Genomic DNA, 18,838 nt, shown 5'->3' on the forward strand with positions numbered 1-18,838 from the left:
GCACCAGGGAAGGGTAATAAGAATGTAACAGTATACCGGTTGATATAGGGGGGTGTATGCAAGTTTTATAAATAGGGGGGTGTATGCGAGCTTTATAAATAGATTTAATGGAAAGAATAGACTCGTGGGTAGAGTTTGGAGGATAATATGATTGTTAGAGCTTGTTGGACATATTGATTGGGGGGAGGGGGGCATTGTCTGAGTGAAATTTGTTGGTGTGCAGCTTGTGGTGAATAGGTAATGTTGAGCAAATCAGATGATTTAATGGTTGAAAGGGAACCGGTGTCTTTGGTGTGTATCGGTAGCGGAGATCGGGTGCCAGCCAGGTGAACTCTACATGTTTTCTGAAGCATGTCTGAGGTTTGGGTAACCCTGTTTTGGAACCCAGGCACCGCACCACGTTTTTTTCGCATTGTAACCTGGCGTCGGTACTTTTCAGTTTGGGAATGGGACTGAGCACCTCGGATGCAGACCCCAGCTCCCTGTTACATCATTTCAGGGCCTGCCATTGGCAGCCAGCAGTATGCCAGCGATTTCTTTTATTCTGTAAAGGTAAGGGGCACAGACATTTCAAAAACAGATTGCTCAGCACCGCTAGGGGGTAAATCTGTCTGCACGGGGGGAGGGGCTGGCAGAGGATGAGAAGCAAAACTCTGCACGGTGGATTTCTAAGGATGATAGCAGGCAGGGGGGTCCATTCTGGGCTGGGAGAGTCTCAGGAGGCTGCTCCAAAGACTGCTTGCCCTTCAAATGCAGCAGAAGAAGGAACAGCAGCTCCAGGCTGGCACTCCTCAGGCTACCGTTTGCATGCACACAGCACGGATAAGAGCCCGGGAGGCCTGGAAATGTGGTGCGCCGTAATTTGGGGAAGAGAAGAGTGGAGGGGAGTATTCAGCAAAGCACTATACCGAAGCACTGAAAAGCCCTCATTACCAGTAACAGACCTGATTCCCAGTGTTCCCATTATGAGCCACACTGCTGGCAGCAATGCACTTTAAAACTACCCAGGGCTGGTGTTATGATCCATTTAAATTCATCACTACTGGCAATTATCGAAAAAGAAACAACAGGGGGTAAACATCATGTGAAACGGAAAGGAAATAACAACATCTGTTGATTTGTTGCCTGTCCTTTCCCATCCGAAACAAAAAACGAAAAGCAATACGGTTTCGTTTCTGTTGTTCCAGTGCGGCGCCGATAGGGCAAATTGGAAAGCCTTTGGGCCTGTGCAGACATTTCCATAGTTCTGTGCTGTAAATGACACGAGAAGCTTCCAAAACGAAATCCCCCACGAGCTCTCGGCAAGCCGTGCCGTCCGCCGCCCTCCAGCCGTTGCAGGGCGCGGGGGAGCTCTTACTGACAAGAGGGGAGACCAATTCTCGGCCCTCGATTTTACCCAGGTTTCTGCTTAGTTATCCGGACAGAAGCTTTCGAAAAATTGTGGTTAGCATCACTTCAGCGTGCACCGGAACCAGCCGGCATATGCTACAGTGAACGGCACGAAAGTAAACGAAAAGCAATAAAAGAAAAAAACCCGAAATAAATAGAAAACAACACAAAATGAAAGTTTTCTCCATGCACTCCCTTACTAAAGGAGGCAGACATGTAGGGTGCTCCTCTGCTCAGAAAGAATCTGCGGGGGGTCTGCTGCTGACACAGGAAACGGCTAAAAGAAGAAGGATCACGAAAATGTGCATTCGGTGCCCTGCGATCGTGCAGGAGCGCCTGGAGGACCTGCGTTGGAGTCGGTGGAATGATATCGTTTCCTGCCCTGTTCGAGGTGACGGCTCCCAGAGAGGCACGCGGAGGCCCCCCTGGCGCCCCCCCCCCCCCCTTCCCTTCCTTTGCCTCTTCCCTCTCTGCGGCTCGCCCTGTTTGTTCCCAGGCGAGCTCCTGTGTCACCGTCCTAGCCAGCAAGTTAACACACGATGCCTTCACCCCCGCCTGGCGTGCCCCAACCTTCAAAACAAAGCCACGAGCAGGCCGGGCCACATCTGTGTTTGCAGATCCTCGACTGGTTTTAATTAAGTTGTTTTTGTTTTTTTTTTAATCTGCAGAGCCCATGTCAAAACGGAGCAGGGTGGAAAAGGCAAACACGGGCAAAAGCAGGGAAGCAGAGGGGCCAGCCAAGAGCCACACTAACAATCACCCGAGCGTAAGGCCCTTCAGAGCCCTTCCGGCCTGGTTACAGTGACGTGGGCACGCTGGGATGTATACATTGAGGGTGAGACATAGGTGCCCCCTACCTCCCTATGAAGTCCGTGCACAGCAAAGTAACAAAGGATGTCCAGAGCTACTTCCTGAAGCCTGTGCTACATGGACACTTCTGAATGGCATCCCCCCCCCCCCCCCACCCCAAAACGTAAAACATAGAAACATGACGGCAGAAAAAGGCCGCGTGGCCCATCTATAGTCTGCCCATCAACCCAACTAATTTAGCTTTACAATTCCCATCGCTCCCTCAGAGATCCCCTGTGCTTATCCCCTGCTTTCTTGGATTCAGATTCCTGTTCTTTTCTCCACCATCTCTGCAGGGAGGCCGTTCCATGCACCTACCTCCCCTCTCTGTAAAGAAACGTTTCCTAAGATTACTCCTGTGTGTACCACCTTTCAAACTCATCTCATGACCCCTCCTGTGCATGGAAACTTTGGAGGTATTTGAATGCCTCTATCATATCTCCCCTATCTCATCTTTCCTCTTGGGTATACAAGTCTATCCCATATGCCTTAGAATGAAGACCTCTGCCCATTTCAGCAGCCTCCCTCTGGCCCGACTCCTTCCTGTTTATATCCTTATGAAGGTGCGGTCTCCAGAACTGTGCACATTATTCCCAGTGAGGTCTCACCAGGGATCTATCCAGGGGCAGTATCACCTCCCTTTTCCTGCTGACCATTACTCTCCCTATGCAGCCAAGTATCTTTCTGGCTTTTGCTGTCACCTTATCCACCTGTTTGGCCACAATCGCCCCCGGATCTCACTTTTCTTTCATGCTTAGAAGAATTTCACATCCAACAAAGCAAGTTCCCATAGGGATACTAAGTGGCTCCAGGTTTGGTTTTTAAGCACAGGTTGATCCATTCCTGGTTTTACCCCATGGCATGCAGTTTCCTTAGGCCGAGATGAGTACAAGACCAGGACTGGATCAGTCAGTCCTGAGAAACAAAATGAATCCAGCTGGTCACCCCCTTCTCTCCCCCCCCCCTCCCCCGTTCTGTCCTAAAGAGGAGAACAGTTTGCAGCCTCACTCCTGATCCCTGCAGAGGAAGTCCAAATGCACCTTTCAGCCTTCAACAACAGAGCGCACAAGCTGGTGATGCTTTAACAATGCCCTCTCCCCAATACCTGTAGGCAGCAGTCACCGCATGATGTGCAAAGGAGATTTTCTCAGCGTTCCCCCTTCTCTTCCTCCCACCACCGCCCTCCCGTGCTGGTTTGAGAAAGCATCGGTAGTTAGAGCAGTGGGCAATTTGTTTCTGCTTCCTTTGTCACGAGGCAGCCGTTCATCTTGATGTCTTTCTGCACCTTCTCTCCTCCTCTGCCTCCCCGCGGGGTCAGGGGTGAGGCTGCCAATGAACGACCTTGCACAGAACCGGCCATCTTTCTATCCTGTAGTACATCTCTGTGTTCAGTCCGTACAGGGCTCAACCCACGTCCCTCAGAGTTAGAGGCAAGATAGGCCAGAGACATCCAAGCACCTTCAATGGTATAAATCAGGCTCAAGAAGCCAAGATCCGCCAGTGGAAAGGAAGTTGTAGCACAAAGGATCACGGTATTTACGTATTCATGTATTGATTGGATTTATAAATTGCCTCTTTCCAAGGCTATGTAGAGCAGTAATGTAAATACAATAGAACAGAACTGGTGCTGGATGCATGGAAGCCCCCACACATACCCCCAAGGTATGTGATAAGCTTAGATTATCCCTAGTTGCAAGGAAAGCAAAGAGATTGCAAAAGTACAACTGAGCCCAGGGGTAGACAACTCCAGTCCTGCAGTGCCCAGAACCGGGTCCGGTTTCAGGATATCTCCAGTGAATTTGCATGAGGTATAGTTGCATGCACTGCTTGCATTGTATGAAAACAGACTCCCCCATGCATATTCATTGGGCATGTCCTGAAAACCGGACCCGGATCGTGGCACTCCAGGACCGGAGTTGCTTACCTCTAACCTGGTGCCATCACAGACTGATGGGGGTTGCTGAGATGGTACCAGGAGGCGACAGCGTGTCAGACACTGGCCAGGTTCATGCAGCAGGTTGGGTTGCAGGATGCCATCCAGAAAGGCCACAGGGACCTAGAAGGTCAGAGATCAGACTGCAGCCAGGCCAGTATTGGAAGCTATTTAGGTTATTACAGAGGGAGTGAGGGATGCTGGATAAGGAGAGATCCCGCTGTCCGGCTTTCAGCTGGGATGTATCGTCAGCAGCACGGGCAGTAAAACTGGGGGCCTGATTTTCAAAGCACGTTCAGTGCTCGACAGCCGGATAAGTAGAATATGTCTGGCTATCTAGCAGCTGCTGAATATCTGGCTGCATTCAGTGACCACTTGAAAGCCAGAGAAGTCACTTACCTGGCTATTTCTTAGCTGGAGAGCTTTCTGGGTGGGCCATGGTCGCATTGGGGTGGTGCTACGTATCTGGTTAACTTAACCAGATAAGTAGTGATATTCACTCTCTGTCCATACAGTTGGTCTAACTTAGGCAGATATAAGTTATCTGGCTAAGTAGTGGCTTATATGCAGATATTCAGCAGCATAGCTGTGTTGCTGAATATGCCTTGTAACGTAGCCGGATGAGTCATATCCAGCTAAGTTACATACCCCGATACTTTTGAATATCGGGCCCTGGGCAGACTGGTTGGACCAGTTCTTTTTCCCTCCTTCATCCACTATCAAGGGTGGCCAACTCCGATCCTCGAGATCCGCAAACAAGTCAGGTTTTCCGGATAAGCACCATGAATATGCATGAGATAGACTTGCCTGCATTGCCTCCATCATGTGCAAATCTGACTCATGCATATTCACTGGGGATATCCTGAAAACCTGACTCGTGTGTGGGGCTCTCGAGGCCTGGAGTTGGCCACCCCTGATCTATGTTACCCTAGGATGGAGAGAGGTGTAGATGTACTGTAGGGCCGAGAACTGCCTTTTGCTACACATGGTCCGCATTCTCCCACATCATGCACGGCTTCGGGGGTAGGAAAGCTTCAAAGATCACGGAACCAACACTGTGATAATCGGTCTATTTCAGTTTCCCCCATCCTGTGCTCCTGCCAAGCCAGCTTTTTGGGGGGGCTGATGCAATGAAGGGAAGCCAATGTCCGACTCAGATGGGCCGAGATGATCCTGATTTTTGGGAGCAGTCTCTTGCCAGGCAGTAAGCCGGGACGGCAGAAGAGCTGGGGGCTCCTTGTTTTTCTGGAGACGGACAGGGCCTTGGTTCCTGACCTTGGAATTTGGTGCTGACGGTGGTCGTGATGTGGCTGTGGCCAGGGGAGGGGGAACTCTGTGGCTCCCAGAAGGAGATCAGCGAACTGGGAGTTTAAAATTAGAGCATTTCTCCTTGAGAACAATAAAACCCCTCTTGACGTTTGTTTTGGGGGGTGGGGATGGGTTTTTATCCTTACTTATTTTACAAGTACAAAAGTAATGTCACATCTGGGAGTATTGTCGTGAATGTAGAAGCCTAAACAAGACCCGTAGATTGTGATGAAAACCCCCTTTGCCCCTCAAAGCCTGAAAGCCTAATATTTACATGACTTTTATCGAAGGAAGTAAAATAATGTCACATTCAGGTTAATGGAATCTTTAGCGTTCCCTTCTCCTTGTGTCCAGTCACTGAGAGGAGAACGCTCTTACCTCTGCTGCCACTGCTCATCACTTCCGGAGCGCTAGTCGATGAGCTTACGGACAAGAGTTAAAACCAACGAGGGGTGGGAGGCAGGGGAAGCAAGGGTTAAGATGTTACAGCAGGCTGAAAGTGGTGGAAGTTGAGAGTGGATTTGAATAAAGCGAGGCATGTCGCACCAGCTCAGGAAGTCTCTTCCAAGCCTATGGTGCAGCCAGGTGGAAAGCCCAGGGTCGGGAGTCTGTGGCAGAGGAGAAGGGCACAGATAAGAGCGACTTGCCTGATGAGCAGAGTTCAGGAGGAGGGGTGAGAGAGAGAGATAAGAGAGGAGAGGAAATGAGGAGCTGCAGAGTGAAGGCTCTTGTAGGTGAGTCGGAGGAGCCTGAACTGTATGCGGGAATGGTTAGGGAGCCAGTGTAGTTACTTGAGAAGGAAAGTTGTATGGGGCTAGAGCCTTTGGCAAAAGATAAGTCACACAGCCGCATTTTGAATAGATTTTAGTGGGGGGGCACATAATATGCTTCTGTATTTGGAGGCCCCCTCGTCTTACCCTTGAACGTGCCCTACGTGCTCAGAGCCACTCCTGAACGTTTGGGCAAAACCATTAAACACTTCCTGTGTCCTTTTCCATCCCTCCCCCATCATGTCCTGGACCCTTGCAGCACACGCACAGTCCTCCCCCCGTCTTCCCCTCCACCTCCCCAGAGCCAGGGCCAGTCACCAAGAAATATACTGCACCAGAGCAGCACGCAGTGTGTCTTTCTGTCAACGTTTATTTAATGCATCATTAAAAAGTCTTTCTAGCCATGGTCTATGCTACTAATATTAACAGACGAGTGTAATATAGAAAGGCTATACAGAGTGCGGCGGATGATGGTGTGTTTTTTTTTAATTTTTTGACACTGCACTAATTGCTATGCAGTTAATTGTTTTAGCTTGATTGATGACAGCGACATGGGTTGGCGGGGGAAGGGGGTGCATGTGACTGAATGGGAGTCTGCACATGGATTCGTTTGGGCTTGTTGTTGGCAAAGAGGAAGTTCAGAGCTCATAGTTGGTGCTTTTTGCCTGTTCCTGTTCCCTGCAGCTTCCTACTGAAAGGGAAGAGGGAGCAGCGGGGATGAAGGGGGGGGAGGGAAGAGGCACCAGGAGTCACAGCGAAAGCATCAGGCCCAGTCCGTGGCCTTCAGCACTGTTTTCCCAGGAAGCCTCTCGCTGAAAGAAGGCTACTGCTAGCCCCCCTCGTGCTTCCTTTCCCTTTCACCCCCAACTTCCATTCATCAGCAACTTTTCTGTTATCTGGCTGAAGTAGCAGCTCTTATCGGTGGCCTTCGTTTTGCCTCCCAGACAAGCAAGATAAATCATATTCTTTGGCAACCTTGGGCCAAAGCGCCCAGTGGTGAGCATCCCTTCAGGAAGAGGGAGTGTTTAAATATTAGGGGACTCTTACGGAGATGTTAGCTCAGTGAGACGCATTTTGTCTGGAGTAAGATTGATCGGGTACCTCAGTAAGATTTACTTTCCTTTATAATGCCATCAGAGTAGGCAGAAGATAGAGCACAGAGTTTCAACATTCTTGTTCCAACAAGCTTATCGTTTTGCTAGGACTGAACATAGGGAGATTAAGGGCCATGTATACGAAAAGGGTTTTCCCATTCTCTAACTTAAGTGACTTGCTGAAAGTCGCAGAATTGAGTACAGGACAGAAGAGTGGAAGTAGGGTCTCAATCAATATGCTGCCAGATTTTCATCATTTGTAGCTTTGCTGGGCCAAAGCCAGGTCTTCCTGAGTTAAAGACTTGCCAATGGGTTCAGCTTGGTTGTCAGTTATTGGCCATCTTGCCTCAGGAGGATTACCCCAGTACAGTTTATCTCACTTGGAATCTCCTTTTGCTTGGTGGGATTTCCTGACGTTGAAGAAAGGGGTTTTGTGAGTAGATGGGATGAAAGACAACAAATGCTGCATCTGCATAAAACCTGCCACACAACACAAGATTACACTACAGGTTAATGCAACTAGAGAAGTCAGGCACAGTGGCTTCTAATTCATGCAACATGACATGACTTGTGTGAATTGTTTATTCATGCACCAATATAAGAGTTTTATTTGTCAAAATCATTTCATACATTTCTTCAGTCTAGGCTGTGGATGGTGATTTCTATTCTTTAGGGTTGGCCAACTCTAGAGATCACTGGGCAAACTGGATGGGTCAATTGGTTCTTGTCTGCCCTGCATCTACCAGGATACTTTGTCTCTTCTTGTCTAAGAATGACTTCAAGAACAGAGTTTTGCAAATTGACCTTGGTGCCTAGAATGGTGTAGATGAACAGTGTGATTGGGTTGGTTTCAGCAGTGGGATCATGGGTTTGTGAACACCAGCCACTAGAGGGAGAAGATTAGCAACCTGAAAGTAAGGCTGGATAAAAGAGTCACTTAAGGACTCTAGTACAATCCTTCTGAGAAAGGCCCCATCTCATGGTACCCATCGTGGTCCGGACGATACAGCAGAAAGAACTGCTGCGGAGAATGGGGAAAGTCCTGTCTTCTAATTTGGTTTCCTGGGTCCTTCTCTCCTACTTTACTGAGATTTTCCAACCATGAGTTTGAATAAAGTGTCGGATGGATGGCACAGCACAGTGGTAGATTGCCAATCATCTAATAAAATTCATGTCTTTCAAACTTCTTAAGACTGGCACCTGAAGTTTGGTCAAGATTCCGGCCAGCGAATGGAATAACAATACAGAGAAGGGAAGGATTTTTACAGAAGAACGCTGACCGCGGATTGCACCCAACTGAAAGCTTTCTTGACCCGCAGCACGAGCAGTAAAATGAGTGAACTTTCGGCAGGTTTTGGAAAGATTATTGCAATACTGCAAGTGGAGAGGCGGGAGAGAGGCAGAAACATTAGACAAATGGGCGAAGACCCAAAGGATAGAAGTCACACTTTCAGGCCATTTGAGCAGCTCCGAATCTACAGAGTTGATCTCATCTGAAGAAGGACCCGATGTGCTTTCGTTCATGCAGAACCAGCTCTTTGGAGCATTCTTAGGTTGGTGCATTTATAGGTCCAATGAAAGCCCATGGGGCATCCAATACGTCCCAAGACCAGTAAGGTTGACAAACCCCTGCATTGCAGATGATGAGGGAAAACCTGCAAGTCCAAAGAGGCAAGAGGGCTAAAAGCAAGTCTAACTGAGCCGGTCTGGATGATCCGGGTCAGTTTCTACTGCTTTTTCCTCTTTTAAAGCACCTTAGGTTTCAGTCTCTTCCATGGGCCTTGTGGGGTTTCTGCTCTGACTCACTGGATTGGTGATAAAACAGGTCCCTTTAACAGCCACCGACTTAGACCTGAAGATCTTTGGTGCTTCTGACTTTCAGATCCTGAGAAAGATGGTGGGTGGAATGGAGGTCTGGGCAGGTTTAACCATCCCGTTGTGATCTTGAGCCTGACGCCAGACCCCTCGACTGCGCTGCATGTCTGGTTCTAGCTTCCCCAGAGCTTCATCTCTGCCCCCCAGGTTACGCAGTCCTCACCCCTCCCAGCCCACTGCGGTTGACATGGACAGTCCCTCTCTTCCTTGTTCAATAAGAAAAGAAAAATCCGCTCTTACAAAATAGCTTTTCCAGAAGTCACCAGGCACACTCCACTTGTTTGTTCTCGTCTTTTATTTCATTGTTCGCTTGTTTTCTCAGGAGAAAAGAGAGAGCCTCAGGTCTCAGCTGATGATTTTCTGAACGCCGTGGACCCATCAAACTGTCTTTTACAATTCAGCTTCAAAAGACATTTTGTTCGCCTCCCTAAAGCCTTCCACCGGTCCATAACTCTCTGTATACTAGCACTTGCCTGTCCCTCTTATTTAGTGCTGGCTTGATTTGACTCCGCCCTAAGCCCTTTGGGGCGGGGACTGGCTACCCTTCCCCCCCCCCATCCCCTTTGTTGCGTCCTCTCCTTGCTGCGGGCTGTGAGACGAGTTGCGTAACTCTTCAGCAGTCACTGCTTTGCATAGGGCCAGGTGGGCCCTGCCCGATTCTTTCAGGATCCGCTGCCATCATGGCCGGCTCTCCAGGGGGTATCACTGACCTTTGTGGTAGAGCAGCCTGGCAGCGCCGTGCCCCTGCGCCTTCCTGGGCACGTCGCCGCCTCTCACTACGCAGGACAGCCCGGGGCACGCCGCCTTGCGAGCGTGTTCCCTTTGCGCCCGCAGAATCCGTCTCGCTTCTGTTGCTTAGGGATCGTTGATCTCAGATCCACACAGTTCAACGTCCAGGATCCCGGCAACTTCTGCTTATTATGTATAGAGCTGGATTTCATAGGAGACTCTCTGGGAGAGGGTTAGCTGCAGGCTGAGTTTGAGGATACTGGGATTGGTCGCAATATTTTTTGTGATGGTTTGATATTGTTTCTGTCACATTTAATGATTATACTGTCGCATAGCATGCTTATATTATCTATTTATTACGCTTGCTAATTGAACCCCCTCCCCCCCACAGGCTCAAGGCAATGTACAGACAGTTTAGGTATTTATTATTGTTATATGAATTTTATTCCTTATGAACTGTATAACACATGTTGAGTACGGGCTGATGCGTGACCCACACACTGACATTACCCCTGAAATCTTGGGGGAATCATTCCTTTCTGCTTCAGGATTCACCTTGGGCAGAGTCCGAACAAATGTAGCCGCAACCATTCTCCCGAGATTATGGAAAAGACCTTTTGAATCTCATTGAGAAAATGAGTCTCCAGAAGCCTTGGACAAGCCAGCAGGTGAAATGTACCATTTGTGTTTGTGGAGATGGAGACGGAGCCAGGGAGAGGGGATGTTTTATTCCTGCTATGCTATCTCCTAATTGATTAGCAGCGCTGGAGCAAAATAGACAGCTGAGGGAACGACCCCTGAGGAAATGAGAAACTGCAAAACACAACGAGGAGGGAGGGTCTGCCAGGACCGTTGCAGGAATGAAGTGACGTCCAGTCTTACACAATTCAAGAAATGCCTTGGAACAAGATGGCGATGGCCCCTGGAAGGGGAAAGAAGGGGGCCTGTCATTGCAGGGGCGTGACCGCCTGCCGGCATTAGAGCGGTGCCCGAGGGGCTTAATCCCTGGGGAAAGCGGAGGGGGGAAGGGAAGAGAGGTAGGATAGATCTCCCTTGCTAGCCCTTAGCCAACAAAGAGACCTGCTCAACCCAGGCGATTGTCCCAGGGCATGGGGTAGGGAGATGGAGGTGTTAAAACGGGAGAGACGGCCCTTTTTGTTCATCTATCCTAAGTTTAGGATGAGAGAGAAATGCATTTGTAGAACTTCGTGTAGGTTGGAGCTTGCCTCTTCCAGCCCCCATTCGGTAAGGGCATCTTGGTTCAATTCCCAGTAGACGAATTTGCCGGGTCGGCAGGTGGCGCCTCACCAAAGGTTGGAGAACATTATTAGAACATCTGGGCGAGAACCAGGTAGGTCTCCAAAAGAGCCAACATAGCTGCTAGAAAATGCGTCGCTGGGGACTGCCTTGGGTCCTGGGCACCCCGTGATTACACGACGGAGTACTGGGCAGTTAAATAAATCTAGCGCCGGCCAGGCTGAAAGGATAAGGCGCATGGGGATAAATATCAGTGGTGTCCTTGCTTTCCCCAAATTAGGCTTTTCTGTTGCCTCCTTTTCTGGTTCCTGTAGATATTTGAATCAAAATCTAATCAGGATTCAGGGAAATCGGATTATCTCGGCCTACTAATTAGATTTTACCCGCATTTTGTTGTGCCCTCTACGTTTGTTTCCCTTTCCTTGGTACAGTTTGTCCCGTCATTCATCAGCAGAGCCAAAAGTCCAGAGCTCAGAAGGCCCGGCCAGTGCTGCTCGCTCACCTTCTGTGCCCCACCAAAAAAAAACCCAAAAACAAATGTGGCTTCTCGCTACAGCTTCACGATAGCAATGCTGATAGGGGGAAGACTTGGGGGGCGAGGGGAGGAAAACAGATTATCACTCAATTGGAGACCTCATCAATCACTCCGGCCAGGGCTGTTTATGATCGCTGTCTCCTGCCAAGCTGTTAATTAACTCCAGATCATTCCCTCCCCCCCCCCCCCATCCATAGTTTCTCGTTTCCTGCCAGGGCGAGGGCTTCAGATTGTGTCAAAATGTTCTGAGCGATTTTTTTTTTTTTTACCCGTTCATTTGTGATGGGAAGATGCAGCCATCCGACCCCACCCCCACGACCAATGGTGGATCCACCGACCGGGGGAGAAGGGGGAACCAGCTTTGAAAAATACCAATTTCAGTCTTTCGCAAGGCTATATTCTCACAGGGCAGCTGTGGGCCATTTCAACAGCCGGGGGGGGGGGGGGGGGGGGGGGGGGTGGAGCAGGAGAAGAGAGGATCCAGATACATCCAGGCTATCCAGGCCTAGGAGGTTACGGATGGATGGATTGGGGGACCAGTCGGCACTGGGGGGGGAGGTTTGTTTTTCTGATCCAGTATTATTAGTTCTACATCACTGCACACATGGACTTCCTGTTCCACGTTCCCTCATAAAACGAGCTCTGGTGGCAAACATCTGGAGACATCTCCGAGGATTGGTTTAGGTCATATGGTGCAGGTGCTGCATCCCTGGAGCGATGGGCCCTAGGAATGTAGCAAGGCAGAGTCGGAAGCAAATTTCTGCACCATATGATCTAAATCCAATCCTCGGGGACCCCCCCCCCCCCAACAAGTTTGTGTTTTCAAGATAGCCACAGCGAATACGTTATAAGAGATCTCTGCAGCCACAGCTTTCATTGTGTACCATTATGTCTCATGCTGGGAATTCCAGATTTGGGAACCAGTGCCTTATGTCATATATGGTGCAGATGTTCAAATTCTGCCTTGCTATATCCCTAGGGCAGTGGCTTCCAAACCTATCTTATTGACCCCACAGCTGTTTCCAGATGTTTGCCACTACAGCTCATTTTATGACAGAAAGCAGAGCTACAGATCCATGCACGCATGGGAACCACTCACATAAAACCACTGATGGCTCTTAGCTAGCAATGATCCTAGGACCAATCCCTCTTCTTTCTTCCCCTCCTAAGGCATCCTGGGATGTGTAGTCCTAGTTCAATAGGCAAACTAGAGCAGAGTACTTGGCTGCCCCGCTCAAGTTCATCTGTTTGTTTACAGGAATGTTTCTAACCAGCGTGAAATATGGATTTTGCCAGATCTCTGCGTGGTTGAGGGGGAGGGGGACTGACATTCAGAAGGCTGTGGGTCAGTCTTTTCTCTGTACCTCTCTCCATCCAACGGTAAATTATCTAAATCAGGTAATCAGGTGCCTTAACTGGCACCCAGAAACCCCCCACCCCCACCCTCGAGGTGGCCGCTCGTGTGTATGGGGGGGGGGGGGTACTGGCTGTACGAAAGGAGCTGATGTAACTAATTAGGCACCTGACCCTGCTACAGGATTTGTGACCCTCCACTATTACTTACTATTGGTCAGTACCAACCAGCATTGGGGCTCCCAGCAGGACAAGCAAGATATTATTGATGGGCTGTTTTACAATGAGCCTGATCTGTCCCTGGAGTGGGGGGGGGGGGGGGGGGGGGGGGTTGTGGAGGGGCAGGAGAGGCTGGCACTGCACTGAAGGAGACGAGGGACTGGAAGAGGCTTGGCACTAGCCTGATGAGAGGCTGGCACTGTATTGAGCAGGAGAAGGGCCTAGCTGGCACCTGATGCTGAACTGCTGAAGGGGGAGCGGTATCACAGTCAGCGGTTTAGCTGGGAGGGAGGTGCTCTGCCTCCTGATCTGCAGAGGGCAAGGGGGGGGGGGGGGCAAGGAAACGCCACAGCTGGTAATAATACAGGAAAGCAAAGCAGCTCTGCCAGACCAGAGATAGGACAGGCAGATGGTGCATCGTACTGCATGTATAATTTGGCACCGGCGCAGTAATATTTGTGTGACGGTGTGTATCTAACAGAAGATGTTGGGGGGACTGGGAGAGAGTAAAGGTGGGGAGAATGGTACAGCCGGACCTGCAGAATTGATTTTAAAATGTGCCGATGACTACAAATGCTTTGGGGGAGCCATCGCGACGCATGGACAAAGGACGGATTCACTCGCCCCCGTCCCCCCTTCCCTATGGCAGAGGACCCTGGAGGAACAGCCCCCATCCCCACCGTGTGTCTAATCTGTTCATCTGCCTCCTTGGCATCCCGGAGGGCAGTGGGGATCACTTGGCCACCTTCTCAGGGCATGAGGGGCAGAGGGGAGGGACGTTGTCAAGAGAAGAGGAAAGAGGAACAGGAACTTGGGGAAAAAAAATGTTAAAAGAAAGGAAGGCAGGATGTGATAATCATCCTGATAAGTTAATTTATACCTTTCCAGTACAAAAGTGCTGCTAATGGGTTTCTATTGTCCCTCCAGAGCATACAAAATACCATTTGTCATTGCTGCCAGATAATGAGCTGCTTTCTGCAATCAGGAGGAGGACTCAGTCCATCACTTCAGTCAAAGTCTTACCCCTTCAGCCCCAAATGCTTCATCCTCCTCCTCATCTCCTTTTCTCTTCCCCATCCCTTGCCTTAGCACCCTCCATGGGATCAGTAGGAGGAGCCAAAGCACCAACAGGAGGAGCCATTAGCAGGGAACGTTGTCATTGGGTGCAGCCTTGCAGGGGAGGAGCCTGTGGAAGTGCTCCCAGACACGGGCAGCCTGGCAGTGGGATCCCAATTATAATCCCGCCCATAATCCTTCCCCCCCCCCACCCCCGGGAGGGGTTTATTGGATCACAGTGGTAGAAAATGTGTGGCAGGAGTGGGGGAAGAGCTGGAGAGAGACAGGGGGAGTCTGGAGCATGGACCTACTGGACTGGTGCCGAGTCGCAATGAGCCAGCTCTGATCTTTGTAACATAAAGAGCAGGAGCCACAGGTTCCCTGTGAATGCATGGGGTGACCCTACAAGAACAGGGCATCCAGGAAGGAGGGAGTTTTCCACTTCCCATACGTGATGGTCGAGGCCGTTCATCCACACTGTGCCCTGCCGGTGGAGGGGAGCGAAGAGGGGCTGATTAGTGACACTGGTTCACTTTGAGACTGCCCACTTTGGGGGGGGGGGCCATACTCGGCGGATACTTTGTACACGAGGACCCTGCACTGAGTTTCCAAGAGAAGGTTCCCGGTCCCTGCCTGCTTTCACTCCGAAGCACCCGCGGACGCTTGCACCTGCTTCTTCTGCGGGCAGTTTTCGCAAGACCCCCTACAGGCACAGTCTCCGGGATTTATTTTCCGACTGTACCCGAAGTGCCCTCAGGAACGCCTCCCCTTGTAACGCGTGCCGTGGGAGAGTGATTTTTTCAGGCTCATTTGGGCACCTACATTGCTGTTTTCCCGCATAAATGGCTGCGAGTATTGCCCTCCCCCTGGCCTGGTATCCTGACAGTGCAGTAAAGGGAGGGCCACTCTGGATGCTCTCTTTTCTGAAGAGCCATCTACGGTCCGGCCGTTCCACCATCCCAAGCCTGATCTCTCCAAAGGCAAAGAATTTGACAAGAGATTGTGGCGGCCTGGGGTCGCTGTAGATGCCCCTGGGCGAACACCCTATGGCAGGGTCTGGGATCAGGCGCCTTCCGCCTCACACCGCAGAGATGCAGTTTAAGTGATGCTGCTGTTAGATTTGGTTTTTTTTCGGAGGAACACTCCTTTAAACTAACCTATGCTTTATTAGGCGACTGCCTCACTAGAGCCGGCTGGTGAAAAGCCATAGAAACGTGCATTCGGAAGGAAGCGGGTCTTTAAGGAAGAGTGGCCCCTGTCTGGGGGGGGCATGAGGCGGTGTTGCAGGATGGTGGTCCTCCGTGCGGCAGCCGAGAGAGCCTGTGGGCTTCTGAGGGTGAAGCACTATACAGAGCTGATTATCTCAGCCCCCAACAAGCACCAGACGTGCACGGCACACATCATAATTCAGGGGTGCTGGCAGCCATTTTCACTGTGCGGTGCCCAGGTCTTTCCACACTGGGAGTAATTCTCTAACCTTCCGCCTGGGTGCAGAGCCCATAGGCACCTTTTCACCCACAGACTTCACCCCAGTTTTCAAAGGAAAGGTACGTGCATGTTGCTTTCCCTTTGAGAATTTGGCCAGGAAAGTTACCCACGGGGCTTTCAGAATTGCCCTCTGAATGGTGTACCAGTGATGAGCCATCAGCGTACACGGCACTGTGCAGTCGCAGAGTCGTGATTGCTATTTATAATGCAAGGACTCACATGATCATAGTTCTAAGATGCCTCTTTTTTTCTTGTATTTGTGTGCCCTGGCTGCTCTCTGAGACTCTCTCTGAGGCTGCCTCACTCACAGCTGTCCTGGCATGAACTGCCCCCCCCCCCCCCCCCCCCGTCCGCTCACTCCAGAGGCTAAAGAAGGGTTACAGTTGGTTTTCCTTTGATGAAACTGGCCTGCTTTGTAACTAAGTGCATCAGACGTTTTATTTGCTTTATAAGAAAGCAAACGCACTGAGCCTTGGAAATGTGTCGTGAAGAGGCACCACGGATAGCAGCCACGCCCCAGCCAAGCCCTCAGTTATTTCACCACCACCACCACAACCAGTTATCAGCAGGTTCTGAGTTTCTGCTCAATGAGTTTTGAGATGATGGCTCACCTTCCAGCTTGAAAGTGGTCAGAACCAGGGGGCTTGCGTCATCTGCCATGCCGGAAGACCTTGGTTTATTTGCAGGACTAGCACAAGGGCTAACTTTTCTGCTAATGTGATGAGCTGAGGATGGCTTTTGTGACAGAGGTTGACAGCCTTTACAACAGAGTGGTGAGGGAGTAAATGCGCTGCTGTCTGATCCCCCCACTGGAGAGACGACACTCCTACCTTAAAACAAAAATCCAGAAGTATGGGGGGGGGGGGGTGGGAGATATTTTCTGCTGCCTGAACTTTTTGAGATCACACGGGTCTCTTCTTCATGCATCCAACAACCGGATCATCATCCAGCTCCAAGGGTGAATGGGCTGAGTAGTTTATGACCGCGGGAAATCAGAAACAGGAGCCAATAGGTTCACAGCACCTCGCCCCCACCTCCTAACTTGTACAGAATTGGAGGCTGACAAGAATCCTTACCCAAGAAAACTTTAGAACTAATTGGTGGCTCAATGCAGTACTTTGTTGGTGCTTGGACAGGTTTAAAGAGGTTGAACTTAAGCCAGTGTTGAGGATGTGTCTCATCCTCCTGATGCAGAGATGTATTTAATAATCTAGTTTGCACCTGACTCTGCCTGCCTTCTCTCTCTCTCCTGTGGGCACCTCTGACTTCATCACCCCTTTGGCACTCGTTCCCAGCGAGCACAGGAAAAGTAATCTCTGCCAGAAGGAGAAGATTGATTATACCGCCACAAGGCACTGGGAGGAAGCAGCTTAAGTATCCCCAACCCGAAAACTAATTTTGTTGAAATCGCATTCCTGCATCTCTCGGCCAAGTGGAAATCCAGGGTTAGTGCAGAGATGAGAGGAGAAACTTTACCTCATGCAGGAAGTAATGATGGACAGGGCAGGGCTGTGTGTACGGAAGATGTGTCCGTCTCTTCACCCAGAGGTCATTGAAAGCCCCCTTTTATTTTTGTCGTGTCTTCTATAACCTAGTGGAAGGTTGTCATATCTTATAGAATGATGTGGGCATGAAAGGGTCTTATGGTCCATTCTGTCTGTCCCTTCCCCCCAACAGAGTCGGTGCTCTGAGTGACAAATTGTATGAGTCAAGGCATGCACTGTCCAGCGATGGCTCGGGTGTGCCAGGAAGAAGAGTCGCCCAAGGCAAGTGCGTCAACCTCTTCGTCTCCATCAGACTGCAAGGCAGTCTGCTAATTAAAGGTGACAAGGCCCATACTCGGCGGAAGCTTTTCCAAAATTCTCTCCAGCTTGCTCACTTCCCTAGCCCTTTTGCCGTGAAAGAACCACCCTTCTGTGGGTTTGCCAAGAAACCAGTCACTCAGACTCTTGTCCCGGTGGGATGATCTCTGCTGGAATGAAAGGAATTCCCTTGCTCCAGGGGGGATAGCCACGCCCTTACCTGTTCACCTGGATGTTGAGTACAGCTCACCTGTAATCACACGAAGACCAAAATAGATGACACCAATTTGCAAATAAGGTCTGTGCATTATGAACAATGAATTTGGCATTGCTGTCATAGCTCAGCCGGGTGCTCATGCCATCGCTAGGACAGAAGCTGCCACCCTTTGAATTGCCAGCTGATTACAGAATGATAGAAAGAGATGCAGCCTAGAGAAGAGGAGGTCAACAAAAGGCCCATTCTCCTCCCCCATCTTCAGTGCTACCCATTACAGAGTTGGGGGTGACCCTCTGAGCATTTGGTGGGGGCAGGTCCCCACAGACATTTAAGCTCACTTAGTGCCTACACAAGGGAAACTGAAGGAGAAAGAAGGGAGGGAGAGGTCGGTGGACCTTCAGGAAGTGGGACAATGGTCAATCTTTTGGCCAATGAACTTGGTGGGAAGTCTCTTCTAAAGAGAGCTGGGGCGTAGGCTTCCTCTGAACCATCATTAAAAGCTAGGATATGACAGCAAGTAAGGCCCAGCCAGCCTGCCTGTTCTCCTTCCTGTTGGAATGCCACAGACCCCACTTGATCTCAGGCTCTCTCTTTGCTTCCTGGTAACCAAGAATCCTCTGTGCTTGCCTCAGGTTTTGGGGGGTTTTTTGTTGTTTTTTTTTTAATCTGTGGATGACTTTTTGCTTCCACCACCTCCACTGGGAGGCTGTTCCGTGCTCTGCTCCCTTGCCCATCCTTTCTGCAAAGAAATATTTCCCGATCTTACTTCCTGTAGCCAATAATGCTCCAGCTGTGGCCTACTGCAATAACTGAGGAGTGGGTGGGGGTGGAGTCCTTCACTTCTAGGGCCAGCTGAAAAGGTCCATATGGGCACAAATGAAAGTCCTTCCATTTTGGCTTATTCATAATAAAAATGATCTCCCAAAGAGTTGGGGGTTTTTTTTTCCTAATGAAAAACAATATA

This window comes from Rhinatrema bivittatum, chromosome 16 (genome assembly GCF_901001135.1).
Source record: "Rhinatrema bivittatum chromosome 16, aRhiBiv1.1, whole genome shotgun sequence".
NCBI lineage: Eukaryota > Metazoa > Chordata > Amphibia > Gymnophiona > Rhinatrematidae > Rhinatrema > Rhinatrema bivittatum.